A 22,360-nucleotide genomic window follows, 5' to 3' on the forward strand; every position below is an offset into this window, starting at 1 on the left:
TAATTTTTCAGATTAACACCCGGACGATTACCTAACCCTGACCCTAAACTCTAACCCTAAACTCTAACCCTAACCGTAAACCCAACCCTAAAACCCTAACCTTGACCTTAAAACTGTAACCGTAACACCAACCCTAATCCTAACCCTAACCCTAACGCTAAACTCTCACCCTAACCTTAACCCTAACCCTGACCTTAAAACCCTAACCCTAACACCCTAGTGAAAATCGTGCGGGTGTTAATCTGAAAAATTACCTACATTTCTAATGTTCACCGATTTTGTAATGTGTTGCCCTGTCGGTCAAACTAAAGCATTTGACCCGGTGACAAAAATAAAAATAAATTAGTCTAATACGTGTAAAACAACTTGCTTGGAACGAATATGAAGAAAAAATGCGTGCTCGCGAACGGGGAGTGGGTGCGGAGAGGGCTCGCAACATTCACATCGTGAATGTTTCGAGACGCCTCACCGGAGCCAAGAAACAAAAGAAAAATAGTGTAATAGATGTAAAACGACTTGCTCTGAACGAATATGAAAAAAAATGCGCTCTCGCGAAAGGCGGGGTGGGGAGAGGGCTCGGAACATTCACATCGTCACACATCGTCAGTGCATCTATTACACTATTTTTCTTTTGTTTCAGCGGGAGAGAAGAGGGAGAGAGGAAGAGAGAGAGGGGGTAGAAAGGAATAGAGAATGGGAGCAATGAAGAGAGAGAAAGAGAGGAAGGGAGAACGGAAGACAGTTATAAAATAACAATGCGTGCGCGTGTTTATATAAGTACCACACACAAACTAAATCATATCTATAATGTTGATGTGTGTACGTGTTTATGTGTATGTTGTTGTCACAGATCACGTATGTGTGATTGTGTGTGTTTTTACGTTTCCATGTTATGAAAAATATGTTAGAGGTAGAGGGATAGAAGAAAACTATTAAATTGGAGAGAGAAAGAAGTAAGAGTGAAAAGGTCTTAAACAAAGTTAATCTATGACTTTGTATGTATCACTTTCTCTCTCTCTCTTTTACTCTTACTCTCTATATTATATGTTGAGCCCGTGATCGATGTGTAAGAACGCTGGTACAGATAGGAGGGAAGAAATATGGATGTTGCTAGAAACAGCAGCCAAATCTCCCTTAAATCACACAAAGTAAACGGAATTTTAAAAATCCAATTACTGTACTGAAAAGTTCACGTCGAGAAAATTACATTGATGTAAAAATTTTTACGTAAATGTGGAAAATGTAGATTTCTATAAACTTTTAAAGAGGCTTCACACAGATCCACAACTTCACCTTTATTATATAATATATATATATATATAGTGAATCCAAACAAAAATGAACAAACATGAAAAAACAACAACGCGAGGATGTGGTACAAGTAATGTATTATGAGACACTCAGGAAAGGAAAGAAATAGGATTTAACGTTTTGAGCAAATTCTCTTCTTCAGAAACAAAGGAAAGTCCAAAAGAAGGGAAGACGGAGGGAGAAAATCGACAACGATTCACATGTGGTTACATTTGGAAATGACCGGAAGGGAATGGATGAAGAATAAGTGCTAAGATAGTAAAGTGTAAGAGAAGGAGGTATATGTGTGTAAGTGTGGGTATATGCGTGCGCGCAGGTCTATGGGTGTGTGTAATAATAGCACCTGTTCGTGCGTAATGTGTGTGTATGTGTTGTGTGTGATTTTGGTCAGTAGAAAGGTGTTTAACTGGTAGTTAGAAGTATGTGTCTGTGCGTGTATGTATATGTTGTGTGTGTATGTGCTTTGTGTGCAGTGTGTGAGTTTCTGTCTGTGGAGTAAATGTGCGTTGCTCTGTGCATGTGTGCGTGTGTGAGCGTGTGTGCGCGTGTATGTGCACGTGTGTATATGTCCATATATGTATAATTGTGTGCGTGTATGTATGAGTGTGTTATGTGTATGTGGGAGGTATGTGTGAGTTCATTTGCGCGTGCGCATGTGTATATGTGTGTGCGTTTGAGTGCGTGTGTACATGGTGTGTATATGTATGTGTGAGTATTTTGTGCCTGTGTATGTGTGTGTGTGCGTGTGTGTGTGAACGAGGGGTTGTGTGTGGAGGTACAACTGCATTTTTTGCGCGTGTTTACGCGTGCGTGTGTGTATGTGTGTATGATCATGCTTGCATATATACAGAAATATATGCATATTTAGATTTCCTTAGTACACATAATAACTGGGAGGATTCATCTACTAAATACTAAGGTCATGACATATGGCAGTAAAAGTATTGCTCTAGTAACCAGAAAAAATATTGCAAATTGAATGCCAAACCATGCGACTCGAGTTTAATAACTACTCAGCCATATCTAGAGCTACATATTGACATTTGCGTGCAATCATGAGTTTTCGAATGGAACTAGAAAAAAAAATACTACGGAATGAGAACGAAGTATATAAAAGAACGAAAGGGGAGAATGAAAATGATATAGAGTAAACGATGAGAGAAAAGGGATAGAAAAAGGCGAAAAGAAATTTACGAAAGAGGGAAAATAGAACAAGGGGACAAGAAGGAAAAGAGAAGAAAAGAGAGATTGCGATAAAGAGAGTGGAGATTTATACCGTGACGACTTTTGTTCACTCTTAAGAATGTCACAAATAGGAAATTGTATCTATATATCAGGTCATCTCAAGTTCCGTCCGAATTTTGAATAAAGAAAACAAGTGATCAAATGTTATGTTTAATTGAAATTTAATCATCAATATGCTTTCCCTAATTATCTATGACTTTCTATCATCTATTTACCATCTTTTAATTCCATCAATGTTAAACTCTTTTGTTTTCAAACCAAAGAACTCTGAAATGTCAGTTTCAACCTCCACCTGGCTTGCGAAAGTTATGTCCTCCAAATGATTCTATAAACTACGAAACAAATGGTAGTCTGCAGAAGCAAGGTCGGGAGGTCGGGAGTATAAAGTGGATGAGAATTTTTTTCTCAACAAGGCTCTTCAATCTTCTGTGATGTGATCTTTGCAGTGTGGGGTCGCGCATTGTCCTGATGAAATATCACTCCTTTTCGATTCACTAACGTGGGGTTCTTTTCTTCAAAGTTTCGATCAAACGCTTTAATTGCTGACAGTAGACTTGAGCATTAATTCTTGCATTAGATGGTAACAATTCAAAGTGAATTACTCCTTTGCTATCCCGCCAGATAGAGAGAAGAAACTTTTTCTCATGAAGTTCCCTTCTCGGTTGTGGTTGAGCTTTTTTCCCTTTTACCAAGCCACTGCTTACGACGTTTAACATTTCGATAGAAGATCAATTTTTCGTCACCAGTCACAAGTCTATCCAAAAAGGGTGAAATGTGTTCGCGAGAATGGAGATAAGAGCAGATGTCAACTCGGGATTTGCGGTTGCTTTCGGACAATTCATGAGGCACACAGTTTCAAAGTATAGGAACTTTTCCAAGTTGGTGAAGATGACGATGAACAATTGTATAGCTTGAACTAAGCTTTATTGCCAATTCTTCAACTTATAATGCAGGATTTTCTTCAAGTAATGCCTCAAGGAGCTTATCATCAAATTCAACTGGACGTTCTGTTCATCTTCAAGGGCGAAATCTCTACTTCAGAATTTTGAAAACCATCTTCTGAAAGTTCTTTCATTCAAGCTTTCATGCCCATAAACTGAGTGTGTGTTTCGAATTGCTTCGGCTGCAGAGTTCCCTTTTTTGTACTCATAAAGCATTATGTGCTTCAAATGCCCTTTGAATACTTCCATGTGAGAAAAGAGTTTTAATAAAAGAAATTTTAATTCTATCATTCAGTAAAATAATATTTAATTAGTTTAAATGTACACAAAAACAAAAAAAAAATTTGAATTCCATTGGACATTCTAAAATACAATTAAATTTCATTCAATTTTAAATAAGGTAAAATCGGTCAGAACTTATAGGATGACCTGATATATAGTGGTTGTCTACTCCTTATGCAAACTTTGACCATCTCCTGCACCATCATGGCATCATGGCATCATGATGTGGCTTTTTAAACCAGACACTGTTCTGAAATGACACAAGACACCCACACAGATTTCACATCCAATTTGGACCACCAAGTGCTGCAGATGATTTCTGATCTTTGTGGATCTTAAATGTCTTTTGAGGCCTCCATTGGATTTTCAAACCTTCTGGTATACACTGCATTCAAAGGCGTGCACAGACATATAGGTAGAATAGTTGGTGGAGGTTCGATTTCCATGGGTTCGCAGTTAGAATTTGAGCCCATCAAAAGACAGGCATGATCTATCACAGACTGTGCACACAAACAGGTCATTGTCATTCAGTTTCCCGATCGTTACATTCTTCCTTAGATCTCTTTTGAGTCTTACATGCTTTTTCTTGACCTCTTCAAATGCTTTTCACTCCTCTCCACAATTTTGTCTTTTCGTAGCCCAGCTCGATCCGAAGTAAGGGTTTCTATGTCTTCTGGATTCATTCCAAGTGATTTCATAGTAGTCTTTTTTGCCGTCATTAAAACTTTTTTTAGGTTTATGTCGATACCGTTTCCCCTGTGCAAGCTCACCATAAAACAGCTGTTGCGGCATGCGTTTAAATTTCATTAGAACAATATGGCCACACCCTCGCACTTGATTCCTCAAAATCATAGCCTTAATTGAAGTGATGCCTGTAGATGCAAGGTCATCTCTGTTTGGCGTAAAAGAACTCCATTGAATTTTAAAAATATGATGAAGGCATATTTGGTGGAATTGTTCTAACGATTTGAATTGCCTTTCATAGCAAGTCCAAGTTTTACAGGAATACAACGAGGATAGTAGGACAAATGATTTGTAAAGAGCCAACTTTGTATTCTTATTTATATGTCGCTGGCACCAAACGCGTAGCGCCAAGCGACCACATGCTTTTGCTGCTCTTTATTTTGCAGCTGTGTTTCTGTATCAAGGTTCCTATGATTTTGAACAGAGTTTCAAAGGTAGATGAACGAATCAATAACCTCAATTAGCTTACCCTTAACAAAATTTTTTGTGGGGTAATAAACAGCACCACACGTATGTATGCATAAACGGATGTACATGTATAAATATACAAGTATACATACGTATTTATCTGTACACATGTATATCAATATCTATATATATATAAACAAGGTTTGGACAAAATAATGGAAACACCTTAAAATTTGAAACAAATTTATTGTAATATAAGGTAGGACCGACTTTGTCAGTAATTACAGCTTGAATTCTACAAGGTATGGACTCATACAAAGTTTGAATTGTTTCCAAAGAAATTTTTTTCCATTCTTCAGCTAAATCAGTTTCCAGTTCTTGTAGTGATGATGGTAGAGGATATCGATTCCCTATTTGTTTTTCTAAAATGCACCATCTATGTTCAAAATTATTGAGATCTGGGGACTGCTGTTGCCAGATAAGATGTTCAAATTCACTAGAATGCTCCTTGTGCCATTCAGTAACAACTTTAGCTGTGTGAATTGGTACATTATCATCCTGAACGATTGCGTTTCCCCCCGGAAACAATTCCGAAACCATTGGATCAATTTAATCAGATAAAATGCTTAAATAGTCTTTTCCATGATAAACCCCACTACCCACTGATCATCACAGATCCTCCTCCATATTTAGCAGTTGAAAGAAGGCAGTCTGGGTCAAATGCTTCTTTTTGCTGTAACCACAAGTATATTGGGAAGTAAGGGAAAAGATGACTTGTGCGAGAAAATAGCATTCTTCCACTGCTTTAGGGACCAATTCTGTAGGATATTAGTCCACTTTAAATGCTTTGTGACATTTGTTTTCAAAGTAGTGGTTTTCTGATTGCAGCCCTCTCGTGAAATCCGCCTTCGTGCAGCTCCCAACGAACAGTTTTTTGTGGAAACTGGATTTTCGAGTTGGTAATTAAAATCGGCAGTAATTCAGGGAGCTGTACTTTTATGATCCTTTCTAACAATTCGTGTAAGAGTCCGACGGTCTCCATCTGAAACTTTTTTGTTTTCTTACGGAGTTTTGTTTCGGCGAGGATGTGCTTCCCTCCTTCTCAAAGGTTGTCATTACTTTAAGACAGTAGTTCTTGATACACCAAAGATTTTGGTTGTTTTAGTTACGCTAGCGCTAGCCATACGAGCACCAACAATTGACCTCCATGAAAGTCCGATAGATCTGTCATTTAATCAATTTTAATCTTTTTTGTGATGATATCCTAAAAGAAACAGTAATTTTAGCAAAACATATTAAGATACACTAATAAGGAATAAAAAGAAAACATAAAATAAACAAGCTTTTGACGGTTTTATAGATATTTCAAAATTATGATGCTATGAGGCTACGTCCAACACCTGCATGTATATATATATATATATATATATATATATATATATATATATATATATGTATGTATGTATGTATGTATGTATATACATACATATTTATATATATATATATATATATATATATATATATATATATAGAGAGAGAGAGAGAGAGAGAGAGAGAGAGAGAGAGAGACAGAGAGACAGAGAGAGAGAGACAGAGACAGAGACAGAGACAGAGACAGAGACAGAGAGGAAAAGAGTGAAAGAGTATCAGGTCTTTAGTTCATTAGTGGTCTAAACATATAGGTTCGCTGTGTGAGTGCTATGACTGACCATCCGCTAATTTACATGTTCACATATGACGCTGGAACTAGGAATCTGTCGTAGAATTCCGACTTAGCAGGTATATGTTAGAGGATAAAGGATTATAAAAGCCAAGGAGGGACGGGTATTTGAAGACATTTGGAGTATTTGATCATAGTAAGGGGAATTTGAAGCAATTGATTGATTAATTAATTAATTAATTATTGCTTGCCTTAAAGCTGTTTCTGGTAAATCCTAGGTGATGTGTTATCATGTCCATTCCTTGTGTATTCCGTCATCAAATAGAAGCTGAGGCTGTAAGTTCTAGGCAGGGAATTCTATGTAGTGAACATAGCTAAGAGCAGAAGTCCAGGCGGGTGCGAATAAAGGTCCTCCCCAGGCTAAACATAACTTTTTGGTCTCTTGTCTTGAAGAACATTATTATCCATTATGTCAGTTGCGTGCAGTTTTCTGCCATCTTCGTAATGTACATATATGATGCTTCATTGCACAGAATGATCCCCCAAATCTTTCACAGACTATGACGCTGCGATTGCATAAATATACATGTGTATGTGTGTGTGTGTGTGTGTGTGTGTGTGTGTGTGTGTGTGTGTGTGTGTGTGTGAGAGAGAGAGAGAGAGAGAGAGAGAGAGAGAGAGAGAGAGAGAGAGTACGAGGCTTAACAAAATAAGTACTGGCTCGATTTGTATATATATTCTTTAATTTTCTGATAAGAGAGACCATCAAATATATATATATATATATATATATATATATATATACGTATATCATGGACTCTCTCATCGAAAACATGCTACGAGTGATCAGCTTCAACTGAAGAACCTACGCAGAGGATTTGCTTATTGCGAACAAATGCATGTGCTGTACATTTCCACATTCCCTCCAAGAAGAAAAAAAAAACACTGACCAGTTGTAGAAGTCACGACCTGGCGATCGTGAGCAAAATACCCTGATCAGTAGGTCGTGCGCCCTCTTATACTCACACAGACAGACACACGCACACACACACACACACACACACACACACACATACGCGTATTTACTGAGAGACAGAGAGACATCATAGTTTGATATACATATATACATTAAGTACGAAGATTGACGGTCACTATCTCTAACATGTCACCGCAGAATTTCGTGTTTCTTTCTTTATATATATATATAATATATATATAAAGTGTTGCTTAATACGTTTTGCTAAACTTGCTGTTTATTTTCAGATGTCATGAGAAAAATATGATTAAAATTCATTAAACGACAGGTCTATCCCACTTTCAAAGAGATCAAATTGTTGGTGTTTATTTGGCAGGCGCTAGCGTAACTATAACAACTATAATATATATATATATATATATATATATATATATATATATATATATATGCTAAATAAAATTCAAAATTAAGTATGACCGTAAAGAAATGACAAGGTAAAAGTTTTTATCCTTCATTCCCTTCGAAAGTGCTCCTAAATGTGGTTTTGGTCGTTTTAACTGCTTCTTCTACCGTGTAAATCTACCTATCTACCTGTTTAAGGTAGTTTCTCTTGTGCTTAAATGTACACTATTTGATATATGATATTAATAATAATAATAATAATAATAATAACACAAAACTATAGACCTATAACCTGTCTCCTTACGATCGACAAAGCCTTTACTGCAATAATATCGCAGAGATTGAGTAAACACCTGGAAAATAACAACCTGTTTCCAGAAGAGCAGAAGGGATGCTGCAAGGGCTCATACGGCTGTAAAGATCAATTATTGATCAATAAAGCCATAACTGAAGACAGCCGCAGAAAGAAGAAAGGCCTCAGTATGGCCTGGGTGGACTACCAAAAGGTTTTCGACAGTGTTCCCCACACGTGGATTCTGGAAACACTAGCCATAAACAAGGTGGCACCCATTATCATAAAATACATAAGGCACTAAATGAACAAATGGCAGACAGTGGTACAGCTCGAAACAAAAGAGGGACTTGTGAAAACGAAAGCCATCCCCATTAGAAGGGGAATATTCCTGGGAGACACGCTCTCTCCACTCCTGTTCTGTCTGGCACTCACACCTTTAACTGAATTGCTAAATAGAACTGGATGCGGTTTCAAATGCTACGGAAAAACAGTCAGCCACCTTCTATATATGGATGACCTAAAATTATATGCTAAAAACGACGAAGAGCTAGAAACACTACTACAGACAATACACGGCTTTACCAAGGAAATAGATATGAAATTCGGATTAGAAAAATGTGCCAAAGCAACCCTGAAAATAGGAAAATTAGTTAAAAGCAGCAATATAACACTAGATAAAGCCAATGAAATAAGAGAACTAGACGAAAGCCAACCATACAAGTATTTAGAAGTCAATGAACTAGATAGGATACAACATACACATATGAAAGAAAAAATAAAGAAAGAGTACTATAGACGAGTTAGATCAATACTAAAAACAGAGCTCAATGCTAAAAACAAGATAATGGGTATCAACACTTTAGCTGTCCCAATTATAAGCTACAGCTACAACATCCTTAACTGGACACTAAACGAACTATCTAAAATAGACAGGAAGACAAGAAAAATAATAACAGGATATAGGATGCAGCACCCACAATCTGACATAGAAAGGCTATATATACAACGCACAGAAGGTGGCAGGAGTCTTATACAGCTGGAAAACTATTATAAAATAACCATCATAGGACTAAAAAAATACCTACTCCAGAAGCAAGGAAAACTAATACAAATAGCCACAAAACACGAGCAAAACAAAAAACTGTTTTCAGTATTTAAGGAAGCTGACAAATACAAACAAGAAATCAATCTACCTAACAAATACGAAGAAGAAGAAGAAGAAGAAGATGATGAAGAAGAAACAACAAAAGCTATAAAACAAATGAAATCCAAACTAAAACTAGAACAGCAACGGACCATGATAAAACGATGGCAAGAAAAGCCCCTACATGGTAAATACTAGGCTAAACTAAAAGCGAAAGAAATAGACAGAGAAAAATCCCAACAATGGCTGAGACGCTCAGGACTCAAAGCAGAAACTGAAGGATTTTTAATTGCTGCACAAGACCAAAGCCTCCCCACCAGAAATTACCAAAAACACATAATGAAAAGAAATATAACAAGTAACTGTAGAATATGTGGAGATGGACAAGAAACAATAAATCATATTATGTCTGGCTGCCCAGTCCTGGCTAAGAAGGATTATATTCACAGACACGACAGTGCTGGGACCTATATACACTGGAAGCTATGCCAACACTATGGAATGACAATAGAAAAAAAGATGGTATAAACACACGCCAGAAAAGGTCACAGAAAACGAGAAAGCAACCATACTCTGGGATATGCCAATACACACAGATAGAGAAATTAAGGCCAATAGACCAGATATAGTTGTCAAAGATCATGAAGAAAAAAAATGCATTTTCTAATTGATGTATCAATACCAGCAGATGACAACGTTTCTCTAAAAGAAATGGAAAAACTTTCAAAATACAAAGACCTGGAAATAGAGATAACTCGAATGTGGAATCTAAAAACAGAAACAATTCCTATCATAGTAGGTGCCTTAGGTATAATAAAAAAATATTCAGACAAATACATAACAAAAACACCAGGACTTACAAATATATATAACATACAGAAAATTGCACTACTGAGCACTGCACACATCCTACGTAAAACTCTTTCAATACAGTAACCATAAGAGCATCACAGCAAACCACAGCACATACCCAAGGCACACAGAGCTGCGCTCGGTAGTGAAGTGAAAGCACGTTATAAAAATAAAACTTCTGAATAATAATAATAATAATAATAATAATAATAATAATATATATATAATATATATATATATATATATATATACATACATATATCATTATTTTAATTGTACCTCTACTTTGAAATTTTCTTCCCTTTCTCGACAAAGTGAACTGCAATGATATTGAAATTTTCTTTATTTAAACGTTCTTCTATAGAAATTGTATCTTTACACAGGTACAAGAGGAAAACTAAAATTTGGTTGGATGTTACCTGCACATCTCTATGTTTTCACTTAAAAGAATCTGTCTGTACTGCAGGAACCAGATTGCCTCTTTCGGTAGAGTGGTTTTCCGTCAAAATTTCATACATTTCTGTCCTATATAGTTATTTCCGCAACTTGAGCAACCCATAACATAAATTAGATTCTCAGGGGTACAAGTGAGGCTGGTTTCATTTGTGAACCTCTCCCCTTGTTTGAAAAGGAAATCTAACCCTTCAAGTAGGTTGTGGCATGTTCCACAGTCTGGGCGCCGGCATTTGTTAACCATTAGTTTCGCGGTTGTTGTATAAAGCTTCGCATTTGCTAGAAGTATCAGTAGTGATTTGTGTCGCTTTTGCATTTGATGAATTTATGTGTTTTCAGTATGTTGTTAATTTTTGGATCTCTAGTTAGTAAAGGGAGATATAGCACAATAGTATTGTATGCCTCAGTTATTCTAGGGTTGTCATTTGATATATACAAGAGTGTTTTGAGATGAGGTGTGGTGTTATGATTTGTTGTGTGTTAGTGTTGTCATGTCTAATTTCACGGCACGCTTAATTCTATCGTTTATGAGTGAGGGTAGATATTGTTTTTCAGTTGTGTTGTTCTGAGGTCTTGAGCACGAAAGTCCCGAATAGTTCTGTTAGTGACTTTTGTGCAAAACCTTTTTGCCAAATTAAAGGAGACATTTACTTTGATGAGTTTCGGCTGGCATGAGCTAAACAGGTGATATTGCTTCTAGTCTGTTAGTTTATGATAGATGTCAGTTATAATTTGTTTGTTGACATTTTTTTAATCATAATATCCCAAAATGGAAGCAGTTCTTTGCCATATTCCATTGTGAAATGAATGTTATAGTTTATGCCGTTTAGTGTTGATTTAAATTCCAACAGTTTATCAATGGTCTCCTTCCAAATGATAAAACAGTCATCCGGATGTCTTTTCCAGTTTCCTCTTATATTAGGGTGAAATGAATAACCATATTTTTGCAATGTTACTTCATATATGGTGAATTCAAAATAACCCATTATTAGGTTCGCAAGAACAGAAGCTGCTTTCGTTCTCATCGCAATTCCGCATTTTTGACGATAGTAGGTGTCATCAAATAGGAAATAATTTTTCTGAAGTATAAATTTTAAAACATCAATCATAAAGACCTCATTTATGCTTCCCGGAAGTACTTCGGGATACTTTTCCAACCAGAATTTGTTTGGTTTTATTCCACAGTCATGTGGAATGTTGGTGTAACTTCCTCTCTTTTTGTTACTATTATTTGTCATACGTGGAACGTAAAATGCCGCAGAAACTTACCACAAACACATCGGATAAAATTGCCAACGAGGACATATTGTAGGAGTTAAAAGAAATCAAGTCAAATTTATTTACTCTAACTAAAAATATCGATGGAGTAAATTACCGCACCCGAGAAGAAACTGAAATTGAACAGAGAAGACAATCTACAGAGAAGGTTAGTCCAAATTTGAAAGAAATATGCACAACTTTGCACTCAATTTTCACAAACAACTTTGAGAAAGCATCATTACCAAAACGAAAATAAACCAATGTCAGCACATTTAGTTAAAAGCCACATTTTTGGTCCAAAAGTCTTAAAATTTACCACGCATATTACAATTCAAACGAATTCCAGAAGAACCCATACAACAAAGAAAACTTAGGGAGTAATTAGCCCTTGAGAAACTGAAATTGAGACTGAGTTACTTAAACTTAGAGCATCGAATAACGAACAAAAATATAAAACGAGCGATGAAGAAATGCCCATCGAACTCACTAAACATGAATAAAAAAAAATTATTCATCGCAAAATACAGAACATGTCTAAATATGCACGCATAACCAATTTTGATCTTATTAAATATTTTCATTCACGATTAAATACCCCGCAATGTACATCTCAGACATCGATGTTACGATTTTTTTTTTACTCTTATCAACGAGTTGTACCTAAGGGAGGTAACTCTGAAATATGCACCTTACGCACACAACTCAATATACAAAAATAATTACACAAAAAAGAAATGCAAACACATCCTCTACTAATACAGGCTGGTGCAAGATAATACGGGACAGACTTTGTACTACCCCAGCAACAAAAAGAGAACACAGCCTGGAACCACGGAAGTATTGCAGGTGAAGCTGTAGAAATGATATTTGCCTGGAACTGTGGGTTTGGCATGAAACTTATCCGGCTGTGGCAGCACGACGTGGAAAGAACAAACTTACCCTTAACTGCGACTACCTTCAGCTCACTTTTGGAAAAAGTTAGTACCTGTAAGCCCACTGCGAGACCTAAAAATACCAGTTTTGCGTCTGGCAGGATTAAACATATATTACGGGAAGAGGGTCTCTTAAATCTTGGTCGGAAATTCCCCAAGAGTACGTGTATCACCTCAACACTAAAATTCTGAGGAGTGAGTATGTCAAATACAAAGATATACAATGGAGTGAACGAGACCGGCAAGAAAAACAGTGTATACGATGGTACGGTGTGGAATCTCAGAGCCATTGCTATTAGCACATTTAATGAAGATGTCACGGTAAAAATATTGGTGATTGCGCAACCTTACAAATTCTACTTCTAAATGTGTGATGTCAAGCTTAAATAATAATTACAATTGCTCTAACGGGGATGAACTCTTGAAGACTGAAGGTGTCGCGCACAGCAGGCAGACAATATCTGATCAGACTCTAGCAGGTCGCCATGAAGCTATTCATCAGGACAAAGATCGATTGCAGTCAAAAGTGCATAAGGAAAGCTATTAAATGCGAAACAGACGCAAACTATATAGTAATAGAACGGCGGTTTGACTAGAACACGGGATGAACAATAAGACATTGATACAGCTGCCCAGCGACAGAGAGACCAAGTAAGATTAATCGACAGGAAGAAATGGAGTACGCGAGTAGAGACTGAAGACATTCGGTGAAAGATGAAAGAAATGAGCAGAATTCGAGTGAAACAGCAATAGTAGAAGGCAGTAATGTAGGAGTAAGTGATCAGAATATAAAAATGATGGAAATCACAGAATATCAGAGAATAGTTATGAAGTAACTAGTGCAGATGATCCTCTTACACAAGTAACAGTGAGTACTGCACAGCACTAGAATGATGAAGAGGAGATTTTAGAGATGTTGCTAGGTAAAATGCCTGATGAAGTACCTCCAAATATAAGATATATGGATAGAAAAAAAGGATGAGGAAAGCCGGAGTCAAAATAAATGACATTTTAAGCTTGATTAAAAGAGAAACATCAGTGAGACAAAACGAGCTAAAGACAGCTGCTGTTAATGTCGTATCTAACATAGTGGACTACGAAAAACTGAAGAATAAAAAGGAAATGAAAAGTAAGAACCAAACCGGTGGAAGAGAATACGAATGAAGCAAGGAAAGACATCGAATAACCTGGGGAAATTGAATAGGATAAGGTAACGGGAGCTCAAGAATGAGATTGTAATCAGAAAGGGGACAACAAAAGGGTACATGAAGAATTCATGCAAAAGGTGACAGCATTAAAGGCCAAGTTGAAAGAATATGAGGCTAAATGCAAACGTTTCGAACTGAAATGATTACTCCAATCAAATGGAAAGCGTCTTTTTGAGGAAATACACGGATGCCAACACCAGGAACTGTTCTCAAATGCAGAAGATATAAAAGAATTTTAAGGAGCTAGCAGACGAGATATAAAGAAAGCGTAGAGTGACTAACAAAGATGGAAAAGCAACTTGCAACGCTACCGAGACAAGAGTTAATTTTGACACAGAAAAAGACGTATAAACGAATAGTAAATTTAAAAGGACAATGTCCGGATGGAGTATAAGGCTATTGACTGAAGAACATGTCACAGTTGAAGAATGTATCATTGCGCAACTCGATGACTGCCTGCAGCAAGGTCGCGTTCCTCTCTGGCTGACAAGCGTATCATTATAACAGATGATTATAGCAGAAGATACGCGAAAATATGAAAAGTAGTCGACTCAGTCGAATATGAAATACGGTTAAGCCTTTCACCCGGCGTGCTAACGATCATGTCAGCTCGCACCCTGAATAACAGCAACAACAACAACAACAACAACAACAACAACAACACTAATAATAATAGTAATGATAATAATAATATTAATAATAATAATAATGATAATAATAATCAGGAAGAGCTATGTGCTCAATAACAACATCGATGGGCTAAATCCGGGCTCTCCATTCAAAAACAAAGCTAATCTAATAACATCAGTGGTATGGGATAAAGGAACTTGTGGAAGACTTGAAGGAAGCGGACTATTAACGAAAATAATTACAAAGTAAAATTTTACTGCCATACAAAGCACAGTTTCTTCCATGCACGAAGTCTCAGTGAAACATGGGCGATAGACACATGTGAAATCAAGATCGGAAAGATTACAAATTATAAAATATAAGTGCAACTAAACAATACGTACATAAATTGATTAATTACGCATACACTCGAATGTCTACACAATCACATATACATTTTAATAACCATAGGATTACACATACATCCCAATGTTTACACAACTACGTGAAGTTTACAATGTACACATACAAGCATATGAAAGCACTGTCACAAACGAAGCAAAAAAAAAATAACAAAACGATTTAAGTTTTCCATTTTTCCTACTAACACAGAGTGAACAATTAGTAAGTTTAAAATCACCACAAAACCTATACCCGGAGATAAATCTATCAACAAAATAATAGAGACGACTACATACCTGTTAGCCTTAAATTTTACTTTACGAGCACTGTTTTTCATTCAGAGATATCGGAGGCGGTCTTGTCTTAAAAAGTGAAGCCTATACAGACAAATTTGTCCCCTAATGTCAACGTCCAAGCTCGTAATGCCTCAATGATAACAAAGCAAAATACAAACCCGATTGGTCGTCAACCATAACAATAAAGGTCGCGTTATTCTCCCGACCTTGCTCCTTCAAACTATCATTTGTTTCATAGTTTACAGAATCATTTGGGGGACATAGCTTTCGCAAGCCAGAAGGATTTCGAAGCTGACATTTCAGAGCTCTTTGCTTTGAAACCAAAAGGGTTTTGCATTGATGGCATTCAAAAGCTTGTAAACAGATGGAATGAAGTCATAGATAATCAGGCAGGGAAAGTACATTGATGATTAAATTTTCCATTAAATATTACATTTGATCACTTGTTTTCTTTATTCAAAATTCGGACAGAACTTATGGGATGACTCAGGTATATATAGCTTTTCAGCTGTCCAATTCAAAGAAACATTCACTCACAGGCGCACACACACACACACACACACGCACACACACACACGCACACACACACACACAAACACACACACGCCCACACACACACACACACACACACACACGCACACACACACAAACACACACAAACACACACGTATCAACAATACACAATTTTAAACGCTTGGTTACTAGTATATATGTTTGTAAATGTGTGTGTGTGTGTGTGTGTGTGTGTGTGTGTGTGTGTGTGTATTTGTAGTGTGTTATTACTGTCACATATTCTTGAATTCTAAAATAACCCCCAAATTTTCAAATTTGATACATTGAAATTAGTTTCGGCATTAAATAAGATTTTGTTATTTGTTTGTTCCAGAAAAAAAATGGAGAAAACTGTTACTGAGGTTTAAAGTTTAATCAATTCTGCCTAATGAGAAAAGAGTTGAACATTGGATATGGTACAGTTCCATATTTAAGAGATGAAGAATTATGTATATTATTTACATTATTTACATTTGACGAATATTTGTCTTCATCTTGTTTGTTGTTAACACATTTTTTCGGCTGATATACCCTCCAGGCTTCATCAGGTGTCTTGGGGAAATTTCGAACCTGTGTTCTCATACCTAAGGTATTATTCCTAACAATATCCGAAATAACAATATCCAAATATATCATCACCATAATATCCAAACATATCATCCCCCAAAACAAGGAGAATAATTATAGCGACAAATATAATCTTCAAAATTCTGCTTACATTATCTCCATCACCATTTTTCTCTTTCTTATTTATCGCCTGTATCAACTTTCCTAATTCACTTGATCCCTTACAAAAGATCAACATTCAACATTCAACTCATTACTACGTATTTTCCTGAACCCTAAAATTCACTCCAGAATGGCCCACATGCATATGGTGTAGTGGTTAAGGGCACGGGATACTAACTCCAAGATTCCTATTTCGATACCAGGCAGTGACCTGAATAGTAATGATTCGTTTTGGATTTGGTTAGCATGATTCTTTATGCGAGTTCGTGTGTTGAAGCATATTCTATTATGTTTGGGGAGAGTCATTTCCTTTTTGTGCCTTATAATCTAACACAATCACCGGTAAAATTTCCATTTATTCATATTTTCCTAAAATTTCCGTTGCGCATTACATTCTTTTCAATAGTTTGTTCTCAATCCGTTATTTACATTGCGTTCCTTTTTGTCTGTTTGTGCGCATGTGTGTGGGTCAGTGTGTCTGTGTGTACCTATGCATGCATGTATGCATGCATGTATGTATGTATGTATTTATGTGTATGTATGTATATATGTGTGTATGCATATGTATATATGTCTGTATGTCTGCATCTGTATGTATGTATTCTACATATTCATGTGCTTGCATGTCCGTGTTTGTGTATCTTTATGTATGTGTGTGTGTGTGCATGTGTTTGTATATGTATGCACCTCTGTCTTCTTGTGTGTACGTGCATGAGTAAGTGTTAGTGTGTTTTGTACCATGTTTGTATGTATGGATGTGTGAAGTAAAGTGTGTGCGCGCATATGGTCATATTGTCATGTGTATGGAGGACTGTTTTTTTTCATCATATTGTCTCAGATATTCATTTAGTCGTTCCGCAATGCTTCTAGATTTCGCCTCTATGAATGCCAGGTTAACGTCTTTACAAGCACCTTCTATGCATCATATCTTGTAAACTACATTTCTAGTTCTATAGTTAATGCCAGGGCTAATCCTACATACCATGCAGTCATCATTGGTGCATATGGAATTCTGAGAAGGTATACGTCCTATATAGTTGTGATATGGCTTTACAACAATCTTAATGTTGAGTTTGGTCTCCTTCCGAGCTTTTCTAAATCTACGGGCTAGTTTTCCATGGGCTGTGGCCTCTAGAAACAACACTCCTTGATATTTATCAGTTTTATACCTCGTGTTCGCCCTGTTTGCTTTGTCACAAGTTCTTTGTATCCTATTCCATTCTTTGTTTCTATATCTAGAGCAGGCACCAATGGTATCATTAAGCATAATGTTATCGAATTTCTTTCTAGCCCCCCCCCCCCCCGCCCCTCTATACACGAACCCCATCTTTCTGATCATATACAGAGAACTGCATGCGATGCATGAATTTCATACAGAACTTCATGCACCACATGCAGTTCTCTGGATATTATCTGAGAGATGGGGTTCGGGTATAGAGGGGTCTAGAAAGAAATTAGATAACATTATACGTAATGATACCAGGGTTACCAGCCCTAGATATAGAAATAAAGAATGGAATAGGATACAAAGAACTTGTGACAAAGTAAACAGGGTGAACACGTGGTATAAAACTCACAAATATCAAAGAGTGATGTTTCTAGAGGTCACAGCCCATGGAGAACTAGCCCATAGATTTAGAAAAGCTCTGAAGGAGTCTAAACTCAACATTAAGATTGATGAAAATCCAGGGAACTCCGTCAGATCACAACTATGTAGGGCGTGCCCCTTTGAGAATACCATATGCACCAATGATAACTGCATGGTATGTGGGGTTAACCCTTGCATTTAACTATAAAACTAGAAATGTAGTTTACAGCATAAGATGCATAGACGTTGCTTGTAAGGACATGAACATGACATACATGGGGAGACATCTAGAAGCATTGCGAAACGACTAAACGAACATCTGAGACAATATGATGACAAAAAACAGTCCTCCATACACTACCAGCATGCTTAAGACCATCATAGAGGCAACTTGGGTCAACTTGACGTCCACATCTTATCCAAGCACTCAACAGACACAACGCTATAAGTGTACTTCCTTATAAATGAAACTTCTCCAATACTAAATAGGAAATATACATAGTAGATATCATGCCCCCACGCCCACAGTTTACACAGGTAGAGTAGAATAGATAGTGGGTTGTTATGTAGATAGATGTACGTATGTGTGTGTGAGCGTATGTATGTGGGTGAATGTATATATGTGTATACGCACATGTGTGTAAGCATATGGATATGAAAATAAACAGATCAACATAAAGACGGATATGTACATAGGTTATATAAACAGACAAGCACACATACGTAAATGGAGACTGAAACACATGTCCATATAAACACACACACTTTAGTTCACACAAGGACACATATAGAGACACGAGTCCACACATATGGAGATGCACATCCATAGATAGAAACATGGTACATAGTTGCAAAACACACACACACACGCACTCAGACATGCACATAGAAGGAGACAGAGGTGCATACATATAAAAACACACGCGCACACACACACATACATAAAATCACACAAACACGGACATGCAAGCACATGAATATGCAGAATACATACATACAGACATATATACATTTGCATACACACACGTATATACATACACACACATGCATACATATACATACATACATGTATGCATGCATAGGCACACACACACACACACACACACATACACACACACTCGCACATTAGCCCACATACATGCGCACAAACAGACAAAAAGGAACGTTGTGTAAATAACGGACAGAGTCCAAACTATTGAAAAGGTTGCAAGACGCAAGGAAAAATTGAAGAAAATAAAAGTAAGAAATAAGTGGAAGTTTTACCGATGAGTGTGTTAAATTATATGGCACAAAAATAAAATGACTCTCCCCAGACACAATAGAATAATAATAATAATAACTTCGAAAATACCTTAGGAATGAGAACCCAGATTCGAAATTTTCCCAAGACACCTGATGAAGGCTGGAGGGTATATCAGCCGAAACGTTGTGTTAACAACAAACATGATGTGGAGAAATGTCCGTCAATTGTAAATAATGTAAATAAAGTACATTGGACATGGTATAATCGATTTATCCCCTCCCCGAAATTGCTGGACTTGTGCTAAAATCTGAGATCGATATTTAGCTTAAAATGCAATAAATAATTTTTTTGTAAGATACATAGTAATGAGTAGAATGTTGAGCGCTTATCGTTTGTAAGGGATCAAGTGAATTAGGTATGCTGTTTAAGATGATCGATGAAAGAGAGGAAAATGGTGATAGAGATAATGTGAGCAGAATGTTGACGCTTATATTTATCGCTGTAATTATTCTCCTTGTTTTGGATAGTTTTATGATGATGATATATTACGACATTGTTATTTTGGATATGGTTATGTAACGATAGTTATGATGATAATGACGACGATAAAGATGATTTATTGCGATGATAATTTTGAGAATGATGGGGGTGATTCTAATGGTGGTGGAGGTCGGGGTGATGTTGATCAGGATGATAAGGAGGATGATTAAGATGGTTATTATGTTGACGAGGATACTGATGATTGCAGCAGAGCTGATAATATCGACGACTGTGTTAATAGAGATGATGGTGAAAATGTTGAAAACTGCTGCTGCTGCTACTAATGATGATGAGGAGGAGGAGGAGGAGGAGGAGGATGGTTGTGGTGGTGATAATGGTAATGAGAGCATTTTGAATTACGTAAAAAGAGGAAATGTCTTGCTTTTGGTTCCCCATAATTAAAATTTCTATTAATATACAAATCAAAATCGATATACGCAGCTTGATTGCCCCATAAAATCCATAGCAGAAAGATGTGATTTACGTCGAGAGACGCATATAAAGTATTTATGCTATTGTGCTGTGATTAAACTTAGGGTGTGTAAACTGAAAATGAATTTTGCATCGAAATGAGTCTACGTCTCCACAGTATTCGCCTTTGGACTGTACATAGTTTCAGTGAGGTATAGTAACAGCAATAGATTGCAGTAGATGACCGGTATGCTTTTTTATTGAAATTTGAATGATGAAATTGAAAGTGAAATACATTGTGTAAGACTGTTAAAAGCAATACAGGGTATGCGGATAATTTTTCTGAATCAGGTAAATATACGAGGTAGCGAAAATAAAATGCTAATTAAATTGAAGCAAAGGCACTGAGATGATAGATAAAAAATAAATCTAATGCGAATGATCTTTCTATATAATATACGCATCTTAACATAAAATGATTGCTGCAGTCTAAGCAAATTATTTCTGAAGAGAAAAAATGGGATCCTTCTGATTTGGCGGACACCATTTGTTTTCTAACGGAACACTTTCAAACTTGGGATACTGGTAGAATGTGTCATATAAAACATCTTTTTCTCTTAGCCTTGTTAAGACAAGTTTGTATATTTGAAGTTATTTCATGTTCAAAGTTGTCGTATTTCGATAATTTCAACTAATCACTGACGTCTATTGAGGTGAAAACAATTACTGCTGTGTTTTGTCAACAACACCTTCTGGTTGTGTAATGGGATCTTTTCCCTTGAATAAAATTACTGCAGTTGTTTGTCAATAACAACTATCGGCGGTACTGTTATTTATGACGTTGTTTGTGCGTTTGTACTGGTTTTAGCTTTAGTGTTTTAGGGTTTTGGGTTTTAGGGTTAGGGTTAGAGTTATGAATATTTTTGCCAAATTTGGTGAAAATCTGTTCAATACACCGCCACAAATTTTTCACCAAATTTGGCAAAAATACTCATAAACCTAACCCTAAAACCCTGAAGCTAAAACCAGTACAAACGCACGAACGATGTCATAAATAACAGTACCACCGATAGTTGTTGTTGACAAACAACGGCAGTAATTGTTTTCACCTCAATAGACTTCAGTGACTGGTTGAAATTACCGAAATACGACAACTTTTAACATGAAATAACTTCGAATATAAAATTTTTTCTCTGTTCTGTATGACAAAATATACAAGTATACGAAGTTTTAAAGTGTTTCGGTAGAAAACACTAAATAAAAATTAAATTTTTAAAAATAGTGTCCGTCAAATCTGAAGGATCCAAAAAATGTTTTATTTCTTCTTCACTTTCTTCTGTGCGATGACATGGATGCAAATATTAGACAATGTAGGTCTGCATATAGTACTTACACTCTGAAAGAATTGTATACGGTTCCTAAATGCTGAGCATGTTGAAGAAATGCCTTCTATGTGGATAATAATACTAGATTGCTATCAAAAGCCCGCGCAAAAGTATACTATATGTCATTTTTAATATCTAAGGCGGCGAGCTGGCAGAATTGTAAGCATTTCAGGCAAATTGCTTACCCACACCCACGAAATATCTGGCCTTGTTCCAAAATTTGAAATCATAATTAGTTTCAACGTAAAGATGGTGAGGTGGCAGAATCGTTAGCATGCCGGACAAATTATTTAGAGCTATTTCGTCCGTATTTACGTTCTAAGTTCAAATTCCGACGGGGTCGACTTTGCCTTTCATCCTTTTGGTGTCGACAAATTACGTGCTAATGAAACACTGGGATCCATGTAATTCACTAATCCACTTCCCAGAGATTTCAGGGCTGCACTATAGTAGAAAGGTTTATTTGTTTGAAAAGGAAAAAATAAATTACAA

General features: G+C 36.5%; 1 protein-coding gene across 5 annotated transcripts in view; it reads right to left on the reverse strand.

Moving 5' to 3' along the window:
- LOC149134423 (neprilysin-2-like) overlaps nucleotides 1–22,360 on the reverse strand; it is a 332,072-nt gene that overhangs the window by 241,986 nt on the left and 67,726 nt on the right. The gene's annotated exons all lie outside the window — the stretch shown is intronic.

The sequence above is a fragment of the Octopus bimaculoides genome, chromosome 8 (genome assembly GCF_046866305.1).
Source record: "Octopus bimaculoides isolate indiv1 chromosome 8, ASM4686630v1, whole genome shotgun sequence".
NCBI classification, from domain to species: Eukaryota; Metazoa; Mollusca; class Cephalopoda; order Octopoda; family Octopodidae; genus Octopus; species Octopus bimaculoides.